The sequence below is a fragment of the Tachypleus tridentatus genome, chromosome 9 (assembly GCF_004210375.1).
Source record: "Tachypleus tridentatus isolate NWPU-2018 chromosome 9, ASM421037v1, whole genome shotgun sequence".
NCBI lineage: Eukaryota > Metazoa > Arthropoda > Merostomata > Xiphosura > Limulidae > Tachypleus > Tachypleus tridentatus.
The window spans coordinates 121,717,178-121,729,540 of record NC_134833.1 but is presented as its reverse complement, the minus strand read 5'-3'; the positions used below and the strand labels follow the sequence as shown (position 1 = coordinate 121,729,540).

At 33.8% G+C, this 12,363-nt stretch overlaps 1 long non-coding RNA gene across 1 annotated transcript; it reads right to left on the bottom strand.

Moving 5' to 3' along the window:
- Nucleotides 1-10,240: 10,240 nt before the first annotated feature.
- Nucleotides 10,241-12,007, bottom strand: LOC143227239 (uncharacterized). The gene is made up of 2 exons (XR_013014955.1): nt 11,878-12,007; nt 10,241-10,423 (listed from the first exon to the last, which is right to left on the bottom strand). It is a non-coding gene; the product is annotated as an uncharacterized LOC143227239 (long non-coding RNA).
- Between the last annotated feature and the right edge of the window lie 356 nt (nt 12,008-12,363).

Here is a 12,363-nt window from a genome sequence, read left to right as displayed (position 1 = left end):
TATTAACAACACATAGACAATATATATAGTTTGATTCGAATTTTAGCATAAAAGGCAACTGTATTTTTATCTGCACATTTTGTTTTTCATATTTTAACTGTCTCAAAGAAGGAACATGCCTGTAGTTATATAGTAAGGCTGAGCTTTGTTTGTGGGGAATTTTACCCGTTTAGGTTGTGGTGACCTTCGATTTTGCCTTGCTATGGTTTTTTAAACGTTGTAGTTGTTACTATGTGTTTTCTTTGTTAAGTGGATTATTTTCATTTTTCTATAATCGTCATCGCGGGAAACAGATGCAGTTTCGGTTTGTTTTGTGTTACGCAGTTGCCATGGCAACTTTAGACGAAACGTTAAAAATTCTGATGTCTGTCATGCCCCACCTTCTTCTTGCATGCTGTATACTGCAGTATGTTTAGAATCTGAGAACGTAGAGAATCAAAGTAATTTAATTTTCTAAATAAGTTATTCACACGCGTGCAGAATTAAACATTGAATAGCTCTGTATATATTATGCTTTAATTAAGATAATTTTGGATCTGTCAAGGATTGTTGCGTGAAAGTACAGTGGGATCCCTTGATCCAGAGACCAAAACACTCTTAACTTAAATACCCTTGATTGATTTTTGTGTAGGCTAAGAATAAGTACAAGTTTCATGTGAAGTTGATCTCCCAATAATATCTACAAATAAGGAAAACATAATTTAGATATTATCATGTGAAAACTGTTTGGATTAGCTTTAAATTAACCGAGAACTTGGAAAAGGATATAATCTGTATTTTGTATAAGACAGTATTATAAATCATGTACATTCATTTGTTAGTATTGAAACAGTCAACAGATGTTCATGAAAACACATAACTATGATTAAAGTGTCAAATATATTACAAGTAGAAATAAGTAATTCGTCTTAGAGCGAGAATATGAAGTTTATTAATCATACCGACTAATTTATTTTATATTTATTGTTTTTTATTATGTCAAACCTGGGATAATTTTAGAAATAATGAAACCAATTTAGAAGATGACTTTATTGACTGTGAAAAATTTTGTAGAGTTTGTGTTGTTGTTTTTCTTGTTTTTTTAACATTGTCTGGAGAAGTTTTCTGATCTATATATTATGTTTGTAATTAATCGCAAAGCTACAAAATGCGGTATTTGTTCTCAGCCCACCATGAATATGAAACCCCGCTCACTAGAGTTGTAAATCCCGAATGCATACCGCTGTGTCACAGAGGGGTCTACTCTACATACCGCTGTGTCACAGAGGGGTCTACTCGAGCTACCCAATTTGCATTACTTATTTATTTCATCTTCAACTTAAGTTAAAACTTTAAAAATATTCAAAACCACAAGTGCAGTGGCATGTTGTCAACTGCACATTAGTTCTTTAAGTCGTGTTTTTTTGAATTTCAATTTTTAAAACAATATTTTAAATTATTAAACATATAAATTTATAAATTACTAAGTAATATATGCGAGGCAATATGTATTTATAACAACCCACATTTTCCCTTAGTCTGCAATATTAATATTAAGTAAATACTAAATTGAAATATTGTTTTGATCTTCTGCAATAGTGGTGACGAAAGCAGTTTTAATTGTGAAAACTACCTTCTAATATTAAAACCAGTTATATTATTGTTATGTAGTCTAGTGAGGTGTATCCTTAGGAAAACCGAGCTGAAACCCTTTTACATACTATATAGCTATAGTTATTACATAGCAAAATACTTATGTTATATAACTAAGAGAGATCTTGTGAAACTAACTGTGTCTGGGTGATTAATTTAATTAGTAAAGTGTGTTGTTAAAGCTAGTAAATAGGAGCTAAAGATACCAGCTGGTTTACTTCTGTATAGTTTATAAAGATTTGTATCGGTTGAATTAACTAGTTTCATTCTTGTTTTATAGTTTCAAAAGGTGAGTAACGATCTTTTAAAGTAAGTTACTTTGGGATTAAATAAAATAACTTAATTTACTTAAGTGGAATAAGTCAGATTTTATACTTTATTATCAATATCTAACATAAAAATGTATTATAAATGCAAGAAATGTCGTACTTATTTAATTAAAAATTTTAAGATACTAAATCAAGATATCGTTAGGCTTAAAGAATTACACATTTTTCTGTTATTAATAACTTATATTTTCAGTTTTCTCTCGGTTTCGTGTAATTGATACACTATGTAAATCGGTTTTAAATACGACTCTCTCTCTTAAGGTTCAACTGAAGTGGTTCTTAAGCACCATTCCTTTGGACTTCAAAACCTGCAGCTGTGAGATATCCTTGGTGGACGGTAAAGCTAGCTCTTATTTCGATGTTTTATTGCTCTGTGGAAAGATACATGTCATGTTCCAGTTCTTGATATTTAAAGTATGTGGAACAGGAATTATTCATTTTATCATACAGTTGTGGGAGAGTATCTGACCTAAATACTGACTATAATTTAATTGAATAGTAGGATTAGGTGTTCAATTGTAGCGCTCCCACATTTCAAAATGCCAAGTGTGTTCAATGCCCCTTTTGAAGTTCAAAAGTCAGTACGTTTAATTAACCTTACGAATAAAACCAAACAAGGTTTTCAGTTATAGCTAATACTACTTACCGATATTCTATATAATGATTAAACATGTTTTTCCTCATAGTAACTATTATTTACTGAATTTTTGTGTGAAGGTTTTTCAAGTATTTCTCGTAAGTGAATAAAATGATAAAAAAATAGACTGCTTTAGATTTAATATACAAGAAACTAAAAGAAAAATACACTTTTTTGCTTCTCATTTTGTTGAACAGCAGTGTTATTTATATTACCTAAATGCTTCAGTAAAGTTTGGTTTGTGTGCCCAAACTGCTGTTAGAAATATCTTTCTTCATGTGAGATACTATAGTCATGTATCTTCTTTCACACGAGATATTTTGTTGATACATTTGATTTCAGGCTAGGTATTAATTTAAGACCTTCGACTATTTATGAGGTACTATGTTTATACATCCGCCTTCATATGAGATACTATATTTAATGGTGTGAAATAATGAAATATTATGACTGAATACACTTAGCTAAGGAATAGAGGCAATTATTTATTGCTTAAGCATGAGAGTACTGTTAAAATTATATCTGTAGGTAGATTCAGTTTCAATAAATAAAGGCGCAACCCATTATCTCTAGCTTATGTAATAAACGTGAGAGAAAGACCTCGATAGAGAATAAAGAGAGAAACTTATATCCTGTTAAAGGAAAAATGTTAGGCTCGGTGGGATTTAATGATTAGCATGTTATATTTTGTATTAGAGGGTCTATGTTGGCATCTGATGACAAACAAGCAAACAATTTATTAAACATCGCATTTAAGAGCTACGAGTGTATTGTAGTGTGTGATTCTTTTTTTCTTTCTTTTTAATTTCGCACAAAAGTACATGGGGGCTATCTGCGCTAGCCGTCTCTAATTTAGCAGTATAAGACTACAGGGAAGGCGGCTACTTATCACCTCCCACGGCCAACACTTGTGCCAACGAATAGTGGGATTGGCCACACGTTATAACGCTGAAAGTGTAAGCATGTTTGGTGGGACGGGGATTCGAACCCGCGATACTTAGATTGCGAGTCGATCGCCTTAACCACCTAGCCAGGCCAGGACCACTTGGGGTACCCGAATTAATAGTGGAGGAAGCTATATACTGACTGTCTGCCTTCCCTCGTGGAAAATTTCAGTTTTAAGATAACGTAAATTAAACACTAATTCCTGCAATCTAATCTTGGTTGATATATATATTTGACTCTTGAACTACTCTTGTTTGACTGTCACTCTTATAGCATGCCAACATAGCACCAAAGTGCAGGGCATTATTTCGTTTAGTAGTAACTGGACTTAACCAAGAACCCTCAGTCCCATAGTCTGGATCACTGGTAGTTCGCTTAAAGAAGTGAGCAATAGGCCGCAAATGCTTTTATTGTTTAGGCCCGTATTCCTCGGATTCGTGGGGCAAGTTAGTTGTTTTTCTGCGTGATTCTCACTGTTTTCGTATGAATGACACACAGGTTGGTTCTTCGAAGAGGCCCACCAAGATGGCCTCACTGTCCTGTTGAGAGCTATGACGTGGAGCTCTGGAATCGCAGGTCAGTCTTGAAGTCCTGAGCTATGGGTACTTCACTCCCTAGGTTTTCTTGCATTTTGTTTTATACAGTATGACGTCTTCGGTATGAAGGGTCTGTAAGGAAGCGATATAATCCATATCGGGTAGTAAGACCTCAGATTGGTTGTTTTTAATTTTGCGATGACTATCTGTGTCACCAGTCCCTGACTTTGAAGTGATAGAGTAGAGGGAAAACAACTAATCAAGACCAAACATCACCAACATTTGGGCTATTCGAAACGAACAAAATATTAGATTCTCACGTTCTTATGACCATGTTCTTATTTAGTTTGGGTCTTGTGTTTGAGAAGTGGTACTACTAACCATGCTTCATTCTTTCAGTTGTATGTGCGTCATAATAGTAACAGTCAATTCCACTTTTTCTTTAAGAAAAACTCTTCAGACGGTAAATGGTGTGGACTGATAACCTTACCAATGTATTTTGATTCAAAATTACGGTCTTTTAAGCCTAAATCAATTAATTGTACAAAGAAACTTATAATACGTGTATTGTTTTAATAATAATTTCATTGCTACTATATATGACAATTTTTAATTGAGTTAGACAATCAACTCCTGTAACCACTACAAATTTTACATGAGCAACATCTTGACGCTACTGTTGTTACTGGCAACAGACTGTGATATTAATTATTGCGTTTTTTAGGGCCTTGCATAGCCTGGGAATCAGTACATTTGACTCGTAATCTGTGGATCGCGGGTTTGGTTCCACATCACCGAACATGATTACCCGCCCCCCGCTGGTACAGCGGTATGTATCCGGATTTACAACGCTAAAATCAGGGGTTCGATTCCCCTCGGTGGGCTGAGCAGATAGCCCTTTGTGGCTTTGCTGTACGAAAAACACACACATGATTACCCTTTTAGTCATGGAAGCTTTATAATTGACGGCCAATCCAACAGTTCTTTTGTAAACGAGAAACCACAAATTTGTCGGTAGATAATGTTGACTAGCTGCTTTCCAGTAATATATCACTGCCATATTAGGGACGTCTAGGAGAGATAGCTCTGTACTATCTTTGCGCGAACTTCGAATCACACAAAATTTTAGGTTTTGGGGTAAATTGCATGATTCCAAAGTCATGTTTGCTCAAATAACAATTTGAATTCAATAATTAAAAGTATATACACTCAGCTTCATTGTTATGACAAAATTTACAGCAATTTAAAGTCCAATCTCAAATTCTCAGATACAACTAATCAGAGTGATGTTTTTTGTTGAATGGAATGATCGACAGGTTCGACAAACGGAAAAGCACAAAAAAGAAGTCTGAAAACAGGGAATGTCAAAACCTTAGTGATGTCTAAATATCATGAATTTATGGAAGGTGAAAGTACTAGTAACTTCTGTAGCTTTATTATTTTGTTTCTTGTGGTGAAATATTATTATGAAATGTATATGAATAAAGAGGGAAACACACAAAGAAATTAATTCAGCCTTCAAAAACATTGTTGTAAAGTGTCATCTAAAGAAAATGCACAAGTATGCAAACTCTCTTTGTTAACCTGAAGATGACCTAAGAAGTTTGAAACGTTGTTTTCTTCTTTATTTTAATAAAAGTTTTAATACCCACACTAGCAGTATTGAAATACATTGTTACATCAAGTAGATTTCTCGTGATCACGAAGTACATTATGTTGAAGACTCCAACGAAAAAATCTTAAATTTACATAACAGTCTGATGGCAGTAGTAGTAGCTTGTCCAAATTGTTGCTCTGTGAAGTTTGTAGTGATTAGAGGAGTTGGATATCTAACAACCAAATTCTCATTCGAAATGATGCTTCTTTACTCAAACAGATAATTAAAGTAAAACAATACATAAGTTATGTGGACGTCACTCTGCGAACCATGAACACATTTCAAAGACGAAGAGAAGTTTCTATGACGATATTTATTAAATTAAACATTTATAGAAATATAAAAGAACGTTTCAGAAACTGAAGTGTCACAGTAACAAAAGTACATTAACGAAAGCTGACATTACTTATATTACTAGTTTGTTTAATGATTTATGCCTAAGTTTTGGATGCTTTTGTTATCGGTTCATTGGTAATTTAACTGAGAAATGCACATGTTAAGATGTTGGGTGCAAAAGTACCTTAACAGCAAATAAAGAAATAGACAAGCGTAAAATCGGAACACGTAGTCGGTTTAGGTTCGAATTTCCGTCACACCAAACATGCTAGCCGTTTCAGAGATGGAGAAGTTATAATGTGACGTGCAATATCACTATTCGTTAGCAAGTTAGCACTGGGAGGTGATGACTAACTACCTTCCCTCCACTCTTATACTGTTGAAGAAAGGACGGCTATCGCAGGTAGCCCTTGTGTAACTTTACGAAAAACTGAAAACAAAACAAACATATCACGATATACTTATCCAGTGTAACTTTTTTATATACTTTTTTATATAATTGTTTAATTATGCTGATGGTATGAGTAGCATAGCCCTCAAAGTATGAGGTGCTAAAGTCTTGGATAAAAAGATTTTTTTATGTTCTATATTGATATTAAGATCCACACACATGTAATAACTTCAGAGTAAATGCTGGAATTGTAACAATGCAGCGTATGACCGGACAAACAGAATTAGGAAACTAAAATAACTACACGTTTTTTTAAATAGCTGTGTATTTTTGTAATAAGGATTTAAAAACTTGAATAACTATGATAACTAATTAATTTTTAACCATTATTTGTTATTTTGTAACATAGATTTCTGAGATTGAGTACAATTCGATACAGTGGGCTGTCGGCACTCTGCCCTTGACGAGAATACAGTTAAGAACAGCTCTTTAGGTAATGAAATCCAGCTATTATTACATACTAACATATTAACACTAAATAGTATTAGTAAAATTAAAACACTAGTGTGATTAACAGCAATAAGAACTTTTTTATATTAACGAATCGCATCAACTGCTATATACCAATAATAATGAGAGACAAAATATTTCCCAAAACGCCATTTGTATGTCCAGCCTGATACTATATGTAGTTCACGTGATTTTTATCATAAAATATGTATAGCATGGGTATTAATGCATAGGTTAGTGAAGCAAAGAAGGTTTTCCGATAATAAAAGAGTTGAACAATCACTTCAAGCGAAGATATCCTTTGGCCTTATTCCTCTCTGAATGATTTTACACTTCTTATGATTTAGTGTCTGAATTGGACTAAATACGACAAAAAAAAAACCGGTAGTTAAAAGGTGTTTGAATTAAAACTTTTAATTGTAATTTCATTAATAAAAACAACACATGATCGACCATATCATTACAGACGAAGCCTCTCGTTATCACCAGAGATCGTAAAGACAACAAGATTCGTAATGTTGTTTATGAATACAAATAACAGTACAGAAAGCTATATACATATATATATATATATATATATATATATGAGAAATGGCCCGGCATGGCCAGGTGGGTTAAGGCGTTCGATTCATAATTCGAGGGTCGTGGGTTTGAATCCCCGTCGCACTAAACATGTTGACCCTTTCAGTCGTGGGGGCGTTATAATATGACGGTCAATTCCACTATTCTTTGGTAATAGAGTAGCCCAAGAGTTGGCGGTAGGTGGTGATGACTAGCTTCCTTCCCTCTAGTCTTACACTGCTAAATTAAGAACTGCTAGCGAGCTGAAATGGTTAGTATGTTTGGGGCGACATGAATTCGAACCCGCGAATTGCGGGTCGTACGTCTTAACCCACTTGGCCATTCCGGGCCTACTAGCTTCTAATATTCATGATTTGGGATATATATTGTATACAAATTATATAGAGTATTGCATTCTTTCGCTGAATACAGTGGTAAGTCTACGGATTTATAAGCGGAATTAAAAGCGGAATTACTGTTTTTTTTATCAAGATCCTCTTTTTTTCTTTTTGAGCCGAATAATAGAGTTGCTGTATTTTTTTATCAAAATCCTCTTTTTTCTTCTTGAGCTTAATAATACAGATGTCCATTTTTGATCAAACTGCTCTTTTTTTCCTCTTAAGCCGAAAAGCGGAATTACTGTTTTTTGATCAAAATCCTCTTTTTTTTCTCTTGAGCCGAATAACGGAGTTGCTGTTTTTTATCAATTTCCTCTTTTTTTTTCTTCTTGAGCCGAATAATAGAGTTGCTGTTTTTTTTTTATCAAAATCTTCTTTTTTTCTTCTTGAGCCGAATAATAGAGTTGTCCATTTTTGATCAAACTGTTCTTTTTTTCCTCTTAAGCCGAAAAGCGGAATTACTGTTTTTTGATCAAAATCCTCTTTTTTTTCTCTTGAGCCGAATAACGGAGTTGTTGTTTTTATCAATTTCCTTTTTTCTTCTTGAGCCGAATAATAGAGTTGCTGTTTTTATCATAATCCTCTTTTTTCTTCTTGAGCCTAATAATAGAGATGTCCTTTTTTGATCAAACTGCTCTTTTTTCCTCTTAAGCCGAAAAGCGGAATTACTGTTTTTTGATCAATTTCCTCTTTTTTTCTTCTTGAGCCGAATAATAGAGTTGCTGTTTTTTTTTTATCAAAATCCTCTTTTTTCTTCTTGAGCTTAATAATAGAGATGTCCTTTTTTGATCAAACTGCTTTTTTTTCCTCTTAAGCCGAAAAGAGGAATTACTGTTTTTGATCAAAATCTTCTTTTTTTCCTCTTAAGCCGAAAAGCGGAATTACTGTTTTTTTATCAAAATCCTCTTTTTTTTCTCTTGAGCCGAATAATGAAGTTGCTGTTTTTTGATCAATTTCCTCTTTTTTCTTCTTGAGCTTAATAATAGAGATGTCCTTTTTTGATCAAACTGCTCTTTTTTCCTCTTAAGCCGAAAAGCGGAATTACTGTTTTTTGATCAAAATCTTCTTTTTTTCCTCTTAAGCCGAAAAGCGGAATTACTGTTTTTTATCAAAATCCTCTTTTTTTTCTCTTGAGCCGAATAATGAAGTTGCTGTTTTTTGATCAATTTCCTCTTTTTTCTTCTTGAGCCGAATAATAGAGTTGCTGTTTTTTATCAAAATCCTCTTTTTTCTTCTTGAGCTTAATAATAGAGATGTCCTTTTTTGATCAAACTGCTCTTTTTTCCTCTTAAGCCGAAAAGCGGAATTACTGTTTTTTGATCAAAATCCTCTTTTTTTTCTCTTGAGCCGAATAACGGAGTTGCTGTTTTTTATCAATTTCCTCTTTTTTTTTCTTCTTGAGCCGAATAATAGAGTTGCTTTTTTTTTTTATCAAAATCTTCTTTTTTTCTTCTTGAGCCGAATAATAGAGTTGTCCATTTTTGATCAAACTGTTCTTTTTTTCCTCTTAAGCCGAAAAGCGGAATTACTGTTTTTTGATCAAAATCCTCTTTTTTTTCTCTTGAGCCGAATAACGGAGTTGCTGTTTTTTATCAATTTCCTCTTTTTTTCTTCTTGAGCCGAATAATAGAGTTGCTGTTTTTTATCATAATCCTCTTTTTTTCTTCTTGAGCCTAATAATAGAGATGTCCTTTTTTGATCAAACTGCTCTTTTTTCCTCTTAAGCCGAAAAGCGGAATTACTGTTTTTTGATCAATTTCCTCTTTTTTTCTTCTTGAGCCGAATAATAGAGTTGCTGTTTTTTTTTATCAAAATCCTCTTTTTCTTCTTGAGCTTAATAATAGAGATGTCCTTTTGATCAAACTGCTTTTTTTTTCCTCTTAAGCCGAAAAGCGGAATTACTGTTTTTGATCAAAATCTTCTTTTTTTCCTCTTAAGCCGAAAAGCGGAATTACTGTTTTTTTATCAAAATCCTCTTTTTTTTCTCTTGAGCCGAATAATGAAGTTGCTGTTTTTTGATCAATTTCCTCTTTTTTCTTCTTGAGCTTAATAATAGAGATGTCCTTTTTTGATCAAACTGCTCTTTTTTCCTCTTAAGCCGAAAAGCGGAATTACTGTTTTTTGATCAAAATCTTCTTTTTTTCCTCTTAAGCCGAAAAGCGGAATTACTGTTTTTTATCAAAATCCTCTTTTTTTTCTCTTGAGCCGAATAATGAAGTTGCTGTTTTTTGATCAATTTCCTCTTTTTTCTTCTTGAGCCGAATAATAGAGTTGCTGTTTTTCATCAAAATCTTCTTTTTTTCTTCTTGAGCCGAATAATAGAGATGTTTTTTTTTGATCAAACTGCTCTTTTTTTCCTCTTATATATATAATGTTTTTTACATCTGAGGCCGGAAAATGAGCTTGAACGTTCATCAATTTCTTTCACATCTTTCGGAGTAGACGATTGGGTGACAGGTACAAAACCTTTATCCCCATCATTAGCATCTGCCTGTGAAAATAAATGGTGCAATTTATAATTATAAAGTTTAAAAATACATATTTTACAACATTTTGCTTTTTCTTTCTCTACACAAGTTTTTAGTTTATTTAAATCTTAGCCCAAGGAAAGTATATTCTATTTTCTAGCATAGAAGAATCGAAACCTGTAAAACAGTACTTGTTTTAAAGTGTATGATGTGTATTGTTAGGACAAAAGTAATAAAGAAAAGGAATCCTGAACAAAGAAATAACAGAATTTAATGGAATAAATTGTTTAGGGTCGGATTGGCCCTCGATAGAACTCTGGATTTCGGAGAAGGAAAGTCAGGTTTGAGTTTGTAAAATACCATAAATATTTCCCGCACTTAAATATGTGAATGCGTTATAAGAATGGCAGCCAGTATTTTAGTAGAAATGTTTGGTGGTGAGGTGTTTCTGATTGGTTGACTTCCCTCTTCTTTTTTTTTTTTTTTTGTTCAATAATTGCATCTATACTTTTTTATGTGAGCGGATAATGAAGGAGATGTCCGGACAGAATCTTGAACTTAGAACTACTGGTTTCAAAGTACCTGTTACGTTAATGATGGCCCGGCATGGCCAGGTGGTTAGGGCGCTCGACTTGCAATCTAAGGGTAGCGTTTTCTAATCCCAGTTCCATCAAACATACTTGCCTTTTCAGCAGAGGGGCTAATCCCACTCTTCGTTGGCGAAAAGAGTAGCCAAGAGTTGGCGGTGGGTGGTGATTACTAGCTGCCTTCCCTCTAGACTTACACTGAAAAATTAGGGACGAGTAACGTAGATAGCCCTCGGGTAGCTTTGCGAAAAATTCAAAACAAACTAATGCTAAAAAGTCAATTAAATTTGTTTATTTTTGAATTTCACGCAAAGCTACACGAGTGCTATCTGCGTTATTCGTTCCTAATTTAGCAGTGTAAGACTAGATAGAATACAACTAGTCATCACTACCCACCGCCAACCCCTGGGGCTACTCTTTTACCAACGAATAGTGGGAGTGAATGTGATATTATAATGCCCCCACGGCTGAAAGGGGAGCATGTTTAGTGTGAAGGGGATTCGAACTCTCAGACTACGAGTCGAGTGCCTTAACTACCTAGCTATGCCAGGCCTCTTTTTAGCGTTCCCCCAAAGAATAATTATAGCTATCTTACGGACGTGAAGACAAGGTCTCTCATACGACGATTAAAAATTGGTACTGCAATTGAGCTGTTCAATGCTTTCAGTATTTTTTGTTGTTGTTAATGACAAATACAAAGAAAATTGCTCTCCTGGTAAAGACATCTTTGTTCATGCATTTAGTAATCTGTAGTTTCGTCAAAGTGATTGTACGTAATTTAATTATTGCAATCTTTTATATGATTACCGCAATGAGGAAGTTTTGGAAGTAATACCTCACTTGCTCCTATTCAAATCATGTTAGTAAAACTAGGAATTGCATTAACTTACCTCAAATTGAACAGCTTCCCTTGTTGTTGTTGTTTGAGTAGATTTTGCAACTTCTGGTATCAACGCCAAAAGCATCAATAACAGAAGAGCGGAACTGCTCGGAAACAAGGATGTCTCACTTATTTTAATATCGAACACCCTATCTAAAGAAATAAAATGAGAAATGTAAGAGCCTTTATAGAAACACAACATTGGGAAAAAAGAAAATCTTCGAGGTAAGGAGGTGAAAGAATATTTGATGGAGAACTTCGAATTCAATTTCTAACATGTTACCCTAGTAAATATAATTCTTATTTAGTTTACTTAAAAAACAGTAAGTCATGAATCAACAAAGGAGGAGCTTGCAAAATAAACTGTGATTTATGGGGCTTCCACCAAATGTTGATCCACAGAAACGTGATATTTGTGTTCCTAGATGGGTCCAACGGTAACTTTATAGACTTGCAACTTTTCGTTTGATTTCCATGCTTTGCAATAAAAAACAAC